This window comes from Perca fluviatilis, chromosome 15 (genome assembly GCF_010015445.1).
Source record: "Perca fluviatilis chromosome 15, GENO_Pfluv_1.0, whole genome shotgun sequence".
In the NCBI taxonomy this organism is placed as follows: Eukaryota; Metazoa; Chordata; class Actinopteri; order Perciformes; family Percidae; genus Perca; species Perca fluviatilis.
The window spans coordinates 24,193,756-24,206,238 of NC_053126.1; positions in this window are offsets into that span (position 1 = coordinate 24,193,756).

Genomic DNA, 12,483 nt, shown 5'->3' on the forward strand with positions numbered 1-12,483 from the left:
CCTTGCCGAGACTATTTTTCAGAACCACCACCACCAGAGCTTAGCGTCGCCCAAGACAATTGTGATTGGTTTAAAGAAATGCAAACAACCCAGAGGGTTTATTTTCTCCAATCCCAGGATGCATGTGTGGTGTACCCTGACCTTAATAAGTCTGGCAATGTGAGACTACTGCAAGAGTTGCTCTTAGCTATGTGGGAAAATATCAATCTGAACATCACAGCAACAATCTGATATATGCAGAACTTCACATTATTAAAGCTTAAAAAATTCTTAGCACACTTGATGAATCTTTGTGATGACTGATTACGAAGATAATTGACAGGCATGCAGTCTCGTCCATATTCTGCAGTCTTCGTCAGTGCAGTGATTGAGACCGTGAATCAATAGATACTCTGAGCAGAGGCAGACGGGACCTGAGGCCATGGATTTGTAGAGGAGGTAGTCTTGCATTGCCAGACCTTCCTCCACAGCGCTGCGAAGGAAGGTCTGGCTAGTCCACACATTATTCCAGGATGGGAGAAAAACATGCTCTGGTTTATTGACATTTCTTTAAACCAATCACAATTGTCTTGGGCGGTGCTAGGCGCCAGACTGAATAACAGTGCCTTTGCAAAGTAGTCTCAGGAAGGAACTTGTTTTGGTGGAACGTGTAGGCCTACGATCAAAATTGGTTCAAGTCGTGCAACAGAAAACTCTGATTGGACAGATAGTCTTGCTAGCTGTCTGGATTTACCCTGCAGAGATCTGAGGAGCAGTTCACCGGAGTTTTAAATGCCAACACAAAGAAAACGGAAGGTGCCGGACATAAGCTCAAAAATGAGGGACATAGGGCGGAATTTCCAGTGACACCTGAACAATCCCGGAAATGAAACATCGTGGGTATAGACTATAGAGTAGGAGGAGGAGGAGGAGGAGGAGATCAGTCACTAAGGGAATGCTGGAAAGTCAAAAACTTGGATCACACAGTACAGAACATCTTAATCTGCTCTGAGTAACAGCAACACACTGGGATAAGCTGCATGATCTCAGGATTCTTCTCAGCTCAGTCGAGCAACACACACACACCTAAGACTTCTAAGCTTTCATTCTCCTCTCTCTTTCCTAAACTGATCGGCTGATTTTGGGCATTCGCTCTTCAGTTAAACCAACCAGAATTTGCCATCAATTTCATGAGCCAATCACATCATTGCATCCCTGCTTTCTGTATAAGCACCTGGAAGGTCCTGGCACTCATGCCAGACTTTTATTTATGGATTTTTCATCAGCTTTTAATACTATTCAACCACATATTTTAGCTTGGAAACTGCGTACCTGTTTTAATTTTGATGTAAATTTTTTCGGCTTGATTGTAGATTTTTTAACATGTAGATGTCAGAGGGTTAGGGTTAATGGCTTTCTGTCAGAACAGCACTCCTCTTCCACTGGTTCTCCTCAGGGCTGTGTCCTGTCCCCATTGCTGTACATTCTTTACACTAATGACTGTAGAAGCCAGCATGAGAACAGGCACATTCTGAAGTTTGCTGATGACACTGTCATCATTAGCCTGCTCCGTAAAGATGAATCTGAGCATGGGCCAGTTGTGGATGAGTTTGTCCAATGGTGTGATTAGGCCTTTCTCCAATTAAACTCCACAAAAAACAAGGATATGGTCATTGATTTTAGGAAAGTATCCCTCCCACCATCTAAAACTTTCATTAAGGGAACTGAAATGGAGTTTGTTGAACAGTACAAGTATCTGGGAACCATCATTGATAAAAACCTGAAGTTTAATGTGAATTGTGATGCAGTATGTAAGAAGGGACAGCAACGTTTGTACTTCCTTAGAAAGTTAAACACTTTTAATGTAGATAGGAAAATGATGTCCTTATTTTATAGATCTTTTATTGCATCAGTTCTTATGTTTTCCATGATTGCTTGGTACGGTAATCTGAACATCAGAGACAAAAACCACCTCAGCCATATTGTAAAGGTGGCTTTCCCCAGTCCCCCTTGATGGTTATCTTTGACCAACAAGTTCTGTCCTAACTGAAATGACACTGAAGCCAAAGTCAGTGTTGGGACACTGAGGTTCGTCAGTTACCACAGTGGCCTTCATGTCGGCCGTCCCACTGCGGCTGTTTCAGCATCATCACTCTGCAGCGGTTTAAGCCGCTGTCACTTTCACCACTTTGCATTCCGGCTGCGAGTCCTAATGAGGAGCGTGGAGGTGACTCCCCGACCCCCTCCCATCCCGCTGTCCAACCACATCAATCCAAATGATGTCATTTAATCCAGCTCACGAGGGAAGCTCCTGGAAAAATGCAGCAGAACCTTTGACCTTCATTTTGCAGAAAAAGACAACGTTATCGAGATGTTGAAAAGACATGGAGAAACCGTTTATGAGTTGTCAACGATTGAGTCAGCTGCAGACAGTGACAAACGGACTGGATACGTGGTGTTGGATCTGCGCCAAAAATAGATTCCGTTCATAATACAAGTGAGTTGTTTTGTCATGCTGGAGTCAACACGTTCTTGGCTTTGCTGAGGAATTTGATGTATAAATGTATCGGTCGTCTAGTGGTTCTTGTAATTTCGCCATTGAACAACTGTCTGATCCTAGGATCAGTGCTGTGAAATACCAGTCACCCATGTGGGAACACAGCTGTTTCAAATGGGTCCGTTTATGACAAAAGGAGTTACTGTAATTCTGCTTTAATTCTGTTAGCACAAACTTACCGATAATACTGCCCTTGGATACAATCTCAAAATAATACAAAAAATGGCAACAGTTTATAATAAGGATACATGAGTTATGAATTCATGCATTTAGTACATCATGAACAGTAATGATCAGCATGTACAAAGATTAATAGTATCTCATGCATGACTCAATGCAGGAACAATACAGTAATTAATGCATCAATTAAGGTTTTTCCATCATCATGATTTCTGATTTCATGTCTTCTTCACTGGTAAATCTGTAGTTAAAGTGACCGGCTTAAAAAAAAACACTGAATTGTAGTTTTGTAATCATGATTAACTAAACATTACTTCTTCATTACAGTACTTCATGTTTGTGGCCCTTCCAATAAAGTGCTGACCTGGTTCATTTTCAACATTGATGAATAAGATACAATTAATGGTGGCAGATGCATCTTTGTGAACAAAGAAATAAAGTCAACCCCTCGGTCTGTGTAGGCATCAAATTGCAATTACAAATGCAAATTAAATCATAATTTTCATGGACTTCATGGAAATCATGATTGAAAAACCTTAATTGATGCATCAATTAACATATTACTCCTGCATCAAGTCATGCATGACATACTATTAAGTCTTGTACATTACTGATAGTTCATGAAGTACTTCATGATAATTCATATACCCTTATTATAAAGCGTTACCAAAACATTTTAAAATCAAAATTTCTGGCAGCATTGTTTTTCTTTCAAGCCAATTATTCCAGAGCTCTTTTTATTTTTAGAATAAAAGACACACAAACACCTCCACAGCTTTCTGCTCAGAATAGCTGATGACTTGTGGCTCACACATAATGGAGTGAAGAATACACTGTGAATGATGATTAACAGTCGCCTCTGTTGCCCTCAGGAGGGCACTTTAAATATTAAATAATTAACTTTGTTATCGTGTCCTACAGGTGTGGCACAGATTTCACCTCAGAGAATGAACCCAGACGTGGAGCAGAATTTTAACAAGAAGAAAGAGGAACCTGGACTCACAGTGCTTCATGTGTGGTTTTATGGTGTCATTTTATGAGTGATTAACAGAAATTCCTTGGTAACGGTAATTATTAACGACACTTCAGCATTACCGGGTCCCTATCCTGATTTATAGATATACAGGCATAAATGTTTTCATATCGACTATTAAATATCACCGTCACGGAAATACCAGCCTGCGCAGGAACCTGCATGTTAATCACCGTCTCCCTCTTCAGTTCAGGTCCAATGAAAAGAGATTACCCTCATTTATTTTTATTACAGACTTTTGTAAAATAAAATAGCAATATCAGCTTCATTTTTTTTTTATGACAATTTAAGAAAATCATCATATACAATGCACACCAATAGATATTCCAGAATAAATACATTAGCAGCTTATTAGGCACAGTTGAAGGCCTACGAGTCAAAGTGTGTTTTAAGATGACGGTTACAAAATGGCAGGAAGTAGTAATTTCATAGTTTTGGGGCAGCTATTGAGAAGGCCCAGTCCCATGGATGGATTTCTGAACGGGCCTATATCTGGTACAGATCCAGGGGCCCAAAGTGGCACCTGCAAATTGTCACTCAAAGAGAAACATGGGACCACAAAGACAATCAAGACGACCACAAAAGAGACACACACATGACCACAAAGACACAAAACCATGCACACAGACTACAAAAAGACCCAAAACAACAACAACAAAAGAGACAAGACCACCACAAAGCCTATGTGTCGTGCTCCGGTGGTGGGATGTCTGTGCCCAGGGACTCATTGTCTCATAATCCGTCCATGCCCATTTCCCATAAAACTCAGTCCTGCATCGAGGGAGAGACCGGAGCATTTGGTCAAAGGAACTCCGTCACGGACAATGTGATATGGACCTGACAGCACCTGCTGATAGATCAGGAGGCTTCAGACAGCTCTGCCTCAGTTCACATTCACAGCTTGTCCGGTAACAACACCATCCCCAGCACTCAGCCTACATGGGGTGCACACTCTTCTGGGTGATCAAGAGGCCGCCCCAGTATAGCGTTTTAAGGAGGATCATCTCAAATGTGTGTGTGTAGCTGAAGGGGAAAATCTGAAGTCGCGTCAAAGACCTTCAGGTCCACGAGTCCCAAGTCAAAAACAAACGTAACCTGGGAGAAAATTTGTTTGGCTGGAAACGTAATTGAGAATACAGTTTAGTTGTATGGGAACGTCATTTTTAGGAGATAGGGCTGATGCGTCATTTTAAACTTAAATTTTAAACCTAAAAAAAACTAATTTGGGAACCTTATTAAAAAGGCACCAGGTCTGAAATCCTAAAGGTTATCACTTTAAATCCAAGTTTAGCTCTACATGTCTGCATTGCAGGATTTAAGGATTTCCTTTGGAGGATATAAGAAACATGATAGCACAGCATAATCATACATATATCTGGCAGAAATACCGAGCACGTTGACACATGCGCCAAGGGGTTCCGGACCAAGCGTCCGTCTATATGTGACGATCTGGGAGTGAGGATGTGTTGGAATTCTGTGACTAGTTACTTAGCACATGAAGCAGCTGAACAACTTTTTTAAAAAAGGTTAGAAATTATAATTAAAAAACTGAAAAGGTGAGGAGATCCTTGAGAAAACAGAGTTCCTGTCACAAAGTGGAGTTTGCAGCCGACTGTTTGCGTTTGTCTGGAGGACGATTCCCCCGACAACGTGACGGAGAGAGAGAAAATACCAGCAGCAGGTCCGGCGACAGGGGCTCTGTCTCTGACTGTTTGCTCTTCGTGATCCTCTGAACACAGACGCTCCTGGGTAGACGGGGACACTGGCCACATGGAGCTCTGCAAACAAATCCACACGGAGGAGATAAAGGCTGCCTGTGGGTTCCCCGTCACACCCTTTTATACCTACTGGAGTTACCTGAACCACTGGGGCTGGGGGCTGTTGCCATAACTGTAGCTCACAGAACTATTTCTAATGAAATAAAATGGTGTTTTTTTGTGAAATTATTACCTTAAGTAAACTGTATATCACTTTAGCGCATTGGAGAGGTTTTGATAATCAGCCAAACTCATGTTCCAGAGGATGATTTCCAGTGTTTACGGTGACCCCTGACACCTTTCTATCACCACCACTGGGACACAATTTTTTCATAATCTGACCATCAGGGTGCCATTGCATTTGACATTCATGCTTCTTTTTTTCATGATTTTAAAATTAAGCCATTTCGGTCAACCAAAAACCTTGAAACCGTCATTTAAGCTTTTATTTAACCCTTGTGTTGTCCTTCGGGTCCCAGTGACCCGAAGGACAACACAAGGATTATGTACTTCCCTTTACTTTGTTGAGAATTGCTCTCTAAACCCTGTTTCTTGTAAAGTAAGTAAGTAAAGTTTATTTCTAGAACACATTTAAACACAGTTTAAGCTGACCAAAATGCTGTACAAACAAGAACTAAGGTGCTGTATTAACCCTTGTTTAGAAAGCAATTCTCAACAAAGTAAAGGGAAGTACATAATCCTTGTGTTGTCCTTCGGGTCACTGGGACCCGAAGGACAACACAAGGGTTAAATCGCGGCTTTAGACTATTGCAACTCCCTGTTCTGTCTGCTGCATAAAGTCTCTCTCCTCTCTACAAGTGGGCGAGTCTCCAGAGGCTGGTTTAAAGGGACGTCACCTGTTTCAACAGCCACTAGCCAAGTCCTCTAGTAAAGTCAGCTACAATAAAATGATCCATAATCCATTTATTTCGGTTACAAAGTGTTAACGGAGGCTCAGCGTGCGCCTGCAAGCACGTACGGTGTGGCGAGCTAGAGTGTGACTGAAGAGAGGGAGCGCCTAGGACAAAGCCGTGAGTCAGAAATAAAAACGGGTTTTCGTTCTGTAGCAAGCATCTCACTATCACTAACGTTATCCACATATTCATATTTAGACGCAACAAATGATACATTTAGCTACAAAAAGCCTGGAAGTCGGAAGTTAGGACGGAAGTACAAAGAGTCGTTGCTATGGAGATGATACACCGTCTCGTCTCATTAGTTTGAACTGGCAGGTTTTAGAACGCTGCAGACCGACGCGTTGCAAGTAGTTGCAAGTTTCAACTCGTCGTCGCAAATCTTAAAACATAAAAACATCTTAATATAGCATATGCTTAAACTGATATTGATAACCGTCTAAAATAGTGTTGAGCTGCTGCCCCTGTCCACGGCAGGACAGTGCTTAGCTTCCGTGTCAGTGCTCCTGCCTGCTTCTCCAAACTGGGGGCGTGCCGACCTCCATCTACTGTAGCTAATCCACTGACTATTGACGAGTACCTCATTCAACCTTACTTCAAAATATCTGAACTATCCCTTTAACACCTTCTTGATGTCAGAACAACCGTTAACTAAACCATCTGATCTCCTTTTGGAGCTTTCAACCACATCGTACAGTCTTCAGCAAAAATCATGACAGAAAATTCCAAAACTAAGACAACTGTCGTATAAAATAAAAACAGAATGTTCCTTTATTTTTTCCTGTTGGTGCTACCTGCTTCCTTCACCCCCCAATTTCTAATTTCCCTTTTTGGTAAAGGCCTTTACTTTTGACTAAATTAGTATTCTAAAGTAATGTTATATAATATGGCTGAGATGTCGGTTTTGGTTTTGAAAAAGACAATAATCCTGCGGTCTGGTCAAAGAGTGAATGTACATGCAGGAGCTCCTGTACAGGATGGAGTCATGTGTGAGCAGTGAGCGTTATGAACAACGGCGAGCCGGGCGGGAGGCATCGCTGTATGTTGTGTGTGTTGTGGACCGAGTCTGTTAACCAGACCGGTGTCAGGGTCTCCAGAAAGATGCTTGTTGGCTGAGCAGCTGTAATAGAGAGCCAAGCTGCACGAGACGACGCCCACGGGCGATTCCAGGATTTTTTTAACCCTTGTGTTGTCCTTCGGGTCCCAGTGACCCAAAGGACAACACAAGGATTATGTACTTCCGTTTACTTTGTTGAGAATTGCTCTCTAAACAAGGGTTAATACAGCACCTTAGTTCTTGTTTGTACAGCATTTTGGTCAGCTTAAACTGTGTTTAAATGTGTTCTAGAAATAAACTTTACTTACTTAACAAGAAACAGGGTTTAGAGAGCAATTCTCAACAAAGTAAAGGGAGGTACATAATCCTTGTGTGGTCCTTCGGGTCACTGGGACCCGAAGGACCACACAAGGGTTAAGTGCGGTGGCACAGGGGGGGGGACATTTTGTCAGAATACAGCATAGAAAATCTGCTTCGAAATATAGGAAATATTGGATAGGATAGAACACCACAATGCAATTCTGCTAAATAAAACATCCCATTCATTATTAATTTCACTTGTTTTAATTTTAAACAGATTGTATATCCGAAAACAATACACATTTTCCAGTGCTGGTTCGATGGTATCAGAATTTTGGCTAGTCGTCATGGAAACCATAATTGGTCATGTGACAAGGGCTGGGAAAATTGGCAGAACAGGAGCCAACTGACAGTATTCTGATCCAATGGAAATCACAACAGGCTATATGCAATGACTACGTACTTCCGTTAAAATATGTGCCAGATTCGCCACTTCCGGTTTCCAATTTCAAACATTGTTGTTCCCAATTGTCACTTAACGTTACACATAAATATGAATGTAACTTGAAACATACAGTTTGAATCCTTCCTCCTTTTTGCTTGCCGACAATGCATGAATAAGAAAATGGACGTCATTCACATTTATACAAGGCAGATCTTGTATTCCTTTTCCATCTGCTGTAAAGTCATTTCGCCCAGAGAGAAATGTTTATTCTCACACAGATATGAACAAAGAAATAAGCTGTAAATAGTTCTCTGAAGCACGCTTCCCCTGCATTTTGTCACATATTGTTAGACATTTGTTGTGGTCATTTAGCTTCGGAGCTAAAATTGATCCTAAAGGTGCAAAGACATTATACTGAGCGGATTAGGATTAGACAAATATGGCTTTTTGGAAACCGATGCTGATGCTAAAGTGAAAGTATTTACCATAAACATGCCTCCCCACTGGATGGCAATCCTTCCAAAAAAAAAAAAAAAAAAAGTACAAGGATGCAGGGATTATTGTTTCCCTCAGGATGAAAAAGCCTCTAGAGCAGCATTTAGACCATCAAGTGACTTAGATACAAAAGAAAGTACTTCTAGTCTCCTTAAGGGCTACAAATAAATCAGTTAATATTAAATAAATGATGAAATACATAAAAAGCCTGCAAACTGATATTGGTCTGAGATGGAAAACGTGTAGTCATGAATGACTGCTGGGTTGATGGGGTCAAAGACCAACGCCTCCTGAATGTAAACATGTTAGTGGCTGCTTGTGCTCGTCTGCACGTTTTGTGCAACAGTTATAAATCATGCACTGACACTCTTAGCAGACGCGACACTAGCAGAATATTCAACTACAGCTTCTGTCAATACAGAGAGGAAGAGGAGAGAAGAACAGTGAATGGGAGACATGGTGGAAGTGAGCAAGAAAACTATTTCCAAAGTCAAAATAAAAAGAATACATAGTGTCATACGGGTACAGATCATTCACTCAAGTGCTCAGCTAACGTCAGATACTAAAACGTATTTTAGACACCTAAAAAAGAAACCCACCTAAAAACGTTTAAGTGTGCGCAATATTTAGAATATTTTCACTAGGGCTGCACGATTATGGCCAAAATGATAATCACGATTATTTTGATCAATATTGAGATCACGATTAATTATCACGATTATTTGTTGATTTTAGCCAAAACTAAATTTTATTATCACATAATTATATAATTATAACTGCTTTAACATCCATATTGTGCTACATTCCTACTAATACATCCATATTGTGCTACATTCCTCCTTTATTGAAGCATACTGTGAAGGAGTATGCCATTTCAGCTGTTGTGCGACAGCTTTCCACACATGCATGTTTACCGTGAAAGATACAGGCAACGCAATTTTCTGTTCACGTTAACGGCGCATGTGGTGCCTGGTATGCCTGGTATCTACCAGACGAAATAGCTACACTGATTTCTGTGGCTCATTACACTGCCACTTACATGTCTGCGTTGCGCTCTGATGCTCCGAAACCCACGTTAGAGGCAACATAAACATCGCTGAATGTCACGCTAGTAAACACTAATAACACGTTACACTGCAGGTAACATTAGCCTACCGTTAGCCACAGTAGCTGACTGCTAAACAGTGTAGTGTGTCTGTATTTCACTGTAGGATTCCAACAGCGGGACGTCCAACAGTCTGCTGCTAAAGCTATGAGCTAAAAGACACAAACTAGCACTGGTCACTGCTGTTGTCTGAAAAACAACACAGACGGGACAAAACGTTGCGTTTACTGGTAAACTGGTAAACATTGTGACCGGCTTATGATGACCGACTGCTACCTGTTGTGGAATTTTCCTCACGTTACTCTGTCCTCTGTGACTGTCTACATCTAGAAACTAAGCTGCGCGGTGCAGGCAGGGAACAGCTCTGATTTGCTCATGGAGACATGTGATCAGACAGTGGTTTATGGAGCGCTAGATTGGCTTTGCAAAAACTGTTCTATGAAGGGAATGACGCATTTTAAATATCGCTCGATCACGCAAATTTGATCGTGGGAAGCCAAAATCGTGATTAAAATTCGATTAATTGTGCAGCCCTAATTTTCACCCCTTTACCTTGTCGTCAAACAGCACTTTGCGACGGGGAACTGAAGCCGTTAGCTATGCTCTCTTCAAACTCTGACTCCTTTGACAAAAATAATCATTTTACTTCGCATAACACAGGAGTTTTTTTTTTTTTTTTTTAATTGTCACTTTCTACAATAGGTGTGCATGGTAACTATATGGTTTAAGGGACCATTTTGATTTTTGGTTGTAAGAGGTTTTTTTATCCATAGTCCGTGTATTACTACCTATAGTAGATTAGATTTTTAAGCCGATGGCTCGCTTCCAGTTTGGAGGAGCAGGCAGAAGTTCGATGCTCTCTTCAAAGCCACGTCATTTTACCTCGCAGAACAGGAGTTGTTGGATTACCTCTGCCTTGATCGGTTAGTTTGTTTGCGTATTTGCGTGACTTTATAAAACCGAAATAACCCAATCTTTAAAACACCAAAGTCACACAATAGCACAAACTAACCGATCGAGGCAGAGCTAGTCCAACAACTCCTGTTCTGCGAGGTAAAATGATGTGGCTTTGAGGAGAGCATAGAACTCCAGCCTGCTTCTCCAAACTGGGAGGTAATACACCGACTATGGATAAAAACCTCACAACCCCACTTCAAAAATCAAAATAGTCCCTTTAACCATATAGTTACCATGCGCACCTATTGTTTTAAGTGACAATTCAAAAAATTTCCAAATTAGAGGTTTAAAAGAAAATGTCATGTTAACATTCGCAAAAATTTGGGATATTGAGGTTGTTTTCTGGCGATAGGTTTGCCACTTGGCGTCAACTATGCAAGGCAAGGATTGTTTTTTTAGCAACATATTGAAAAGGTGTGTTCGTGATCTCACAGACGTCTGTGGTTTACTTAGAATCAAATATTTGCGCAAAGACAGCGTTCCTGACAAGTTTCAGTAACACAACTACAAACATGGCTCCGCTCTTCTCTTTTCTTTCCACTGACCTTACACAAGAATGGCAGCAACTAATGAAAGATGACATTACTTTAATTAATCAATTCATTTTTTTAGGTTTTGACTATAAAAAGCCGTTAAAAACAGTCATCACAATTTCCCGGAACCTAAGGGGACTTCTGACAACCGTGACTAAATTATCTAACTACACACAGGCCATGGCAAATAAAGGGGGAGAGACACAAAACACCCAATTTACAAAAACAATATTGTGTTAATTAAAGTGAGGAACGAGATGAGGAAAGCAGTGGTGTAAGTGAGCGGATGTTGGTAGAGGATTAAAAATTTAAATAAAATAAAAAAAAAGCAGGGAACCAGGCACAATGAATAATTATTCGTTGTTTAGTCTGACATCCCCAGACTTATCTCCACAGCACTGTGGAGTAATGTCTGGCTACAACACCCATACATTCTGGTATTGAAGAAAAAACAATCACAGTAGTCTTGGTGGCACTACGCTCCAGATGCAGCGGTGGGGGCTCTTTGAAGAAGGAACTTGTTTCGGTGAAACATTTGCATCCCGCAAAACAAAACGTCACACACACACAATATTAAATAAAGAACTGCTCACACAATACAGTAACATGAACTATTTGAATTAGCTGGATACATGGTTAAACGTCATTTGCTCAAATCAGTGTGTCGCCGTGTGTATTTTGTGAACCCAGCCAAATCTGTCCCAAAACATCGCAGTTAGATAGTGAATGCCGTAAACATATTATTGGTAAATCTTTACAATCATTTCCCAAAGAACCAAGCACGCCTGCCTTTTTGCACAATCCAAATGTTCTTCAAAACTTGACTTTTTCAGCGTGTAGCTTGCTGAGTTTGTTGAGGTTTCCCAAAGCGAACGGAGCAGCAACATGCAGAGAGCGGAAGGTGAGGCGGGCTGGATGTCCGGCAATTATCCTGGAAATGTACTTCCGTTGATCCAGACTAATCGCTAACTACTAAACTCTCCTCCACAGTAGACCTGCATGGAGTTAGGACTGAACCAGAAACAATGAAGTCCCCTCTGTCCAAAAAGAGTATGGTTTTAAATTGGAAGTGGAAATGTTCTCAGAGTTTGTCTCCTAGACCACTTACCTCTGTCCTGCATGATGATCAGGCTGTCAGAGCACCTCCGTCAGGGCTTGGCTACCATCCCTA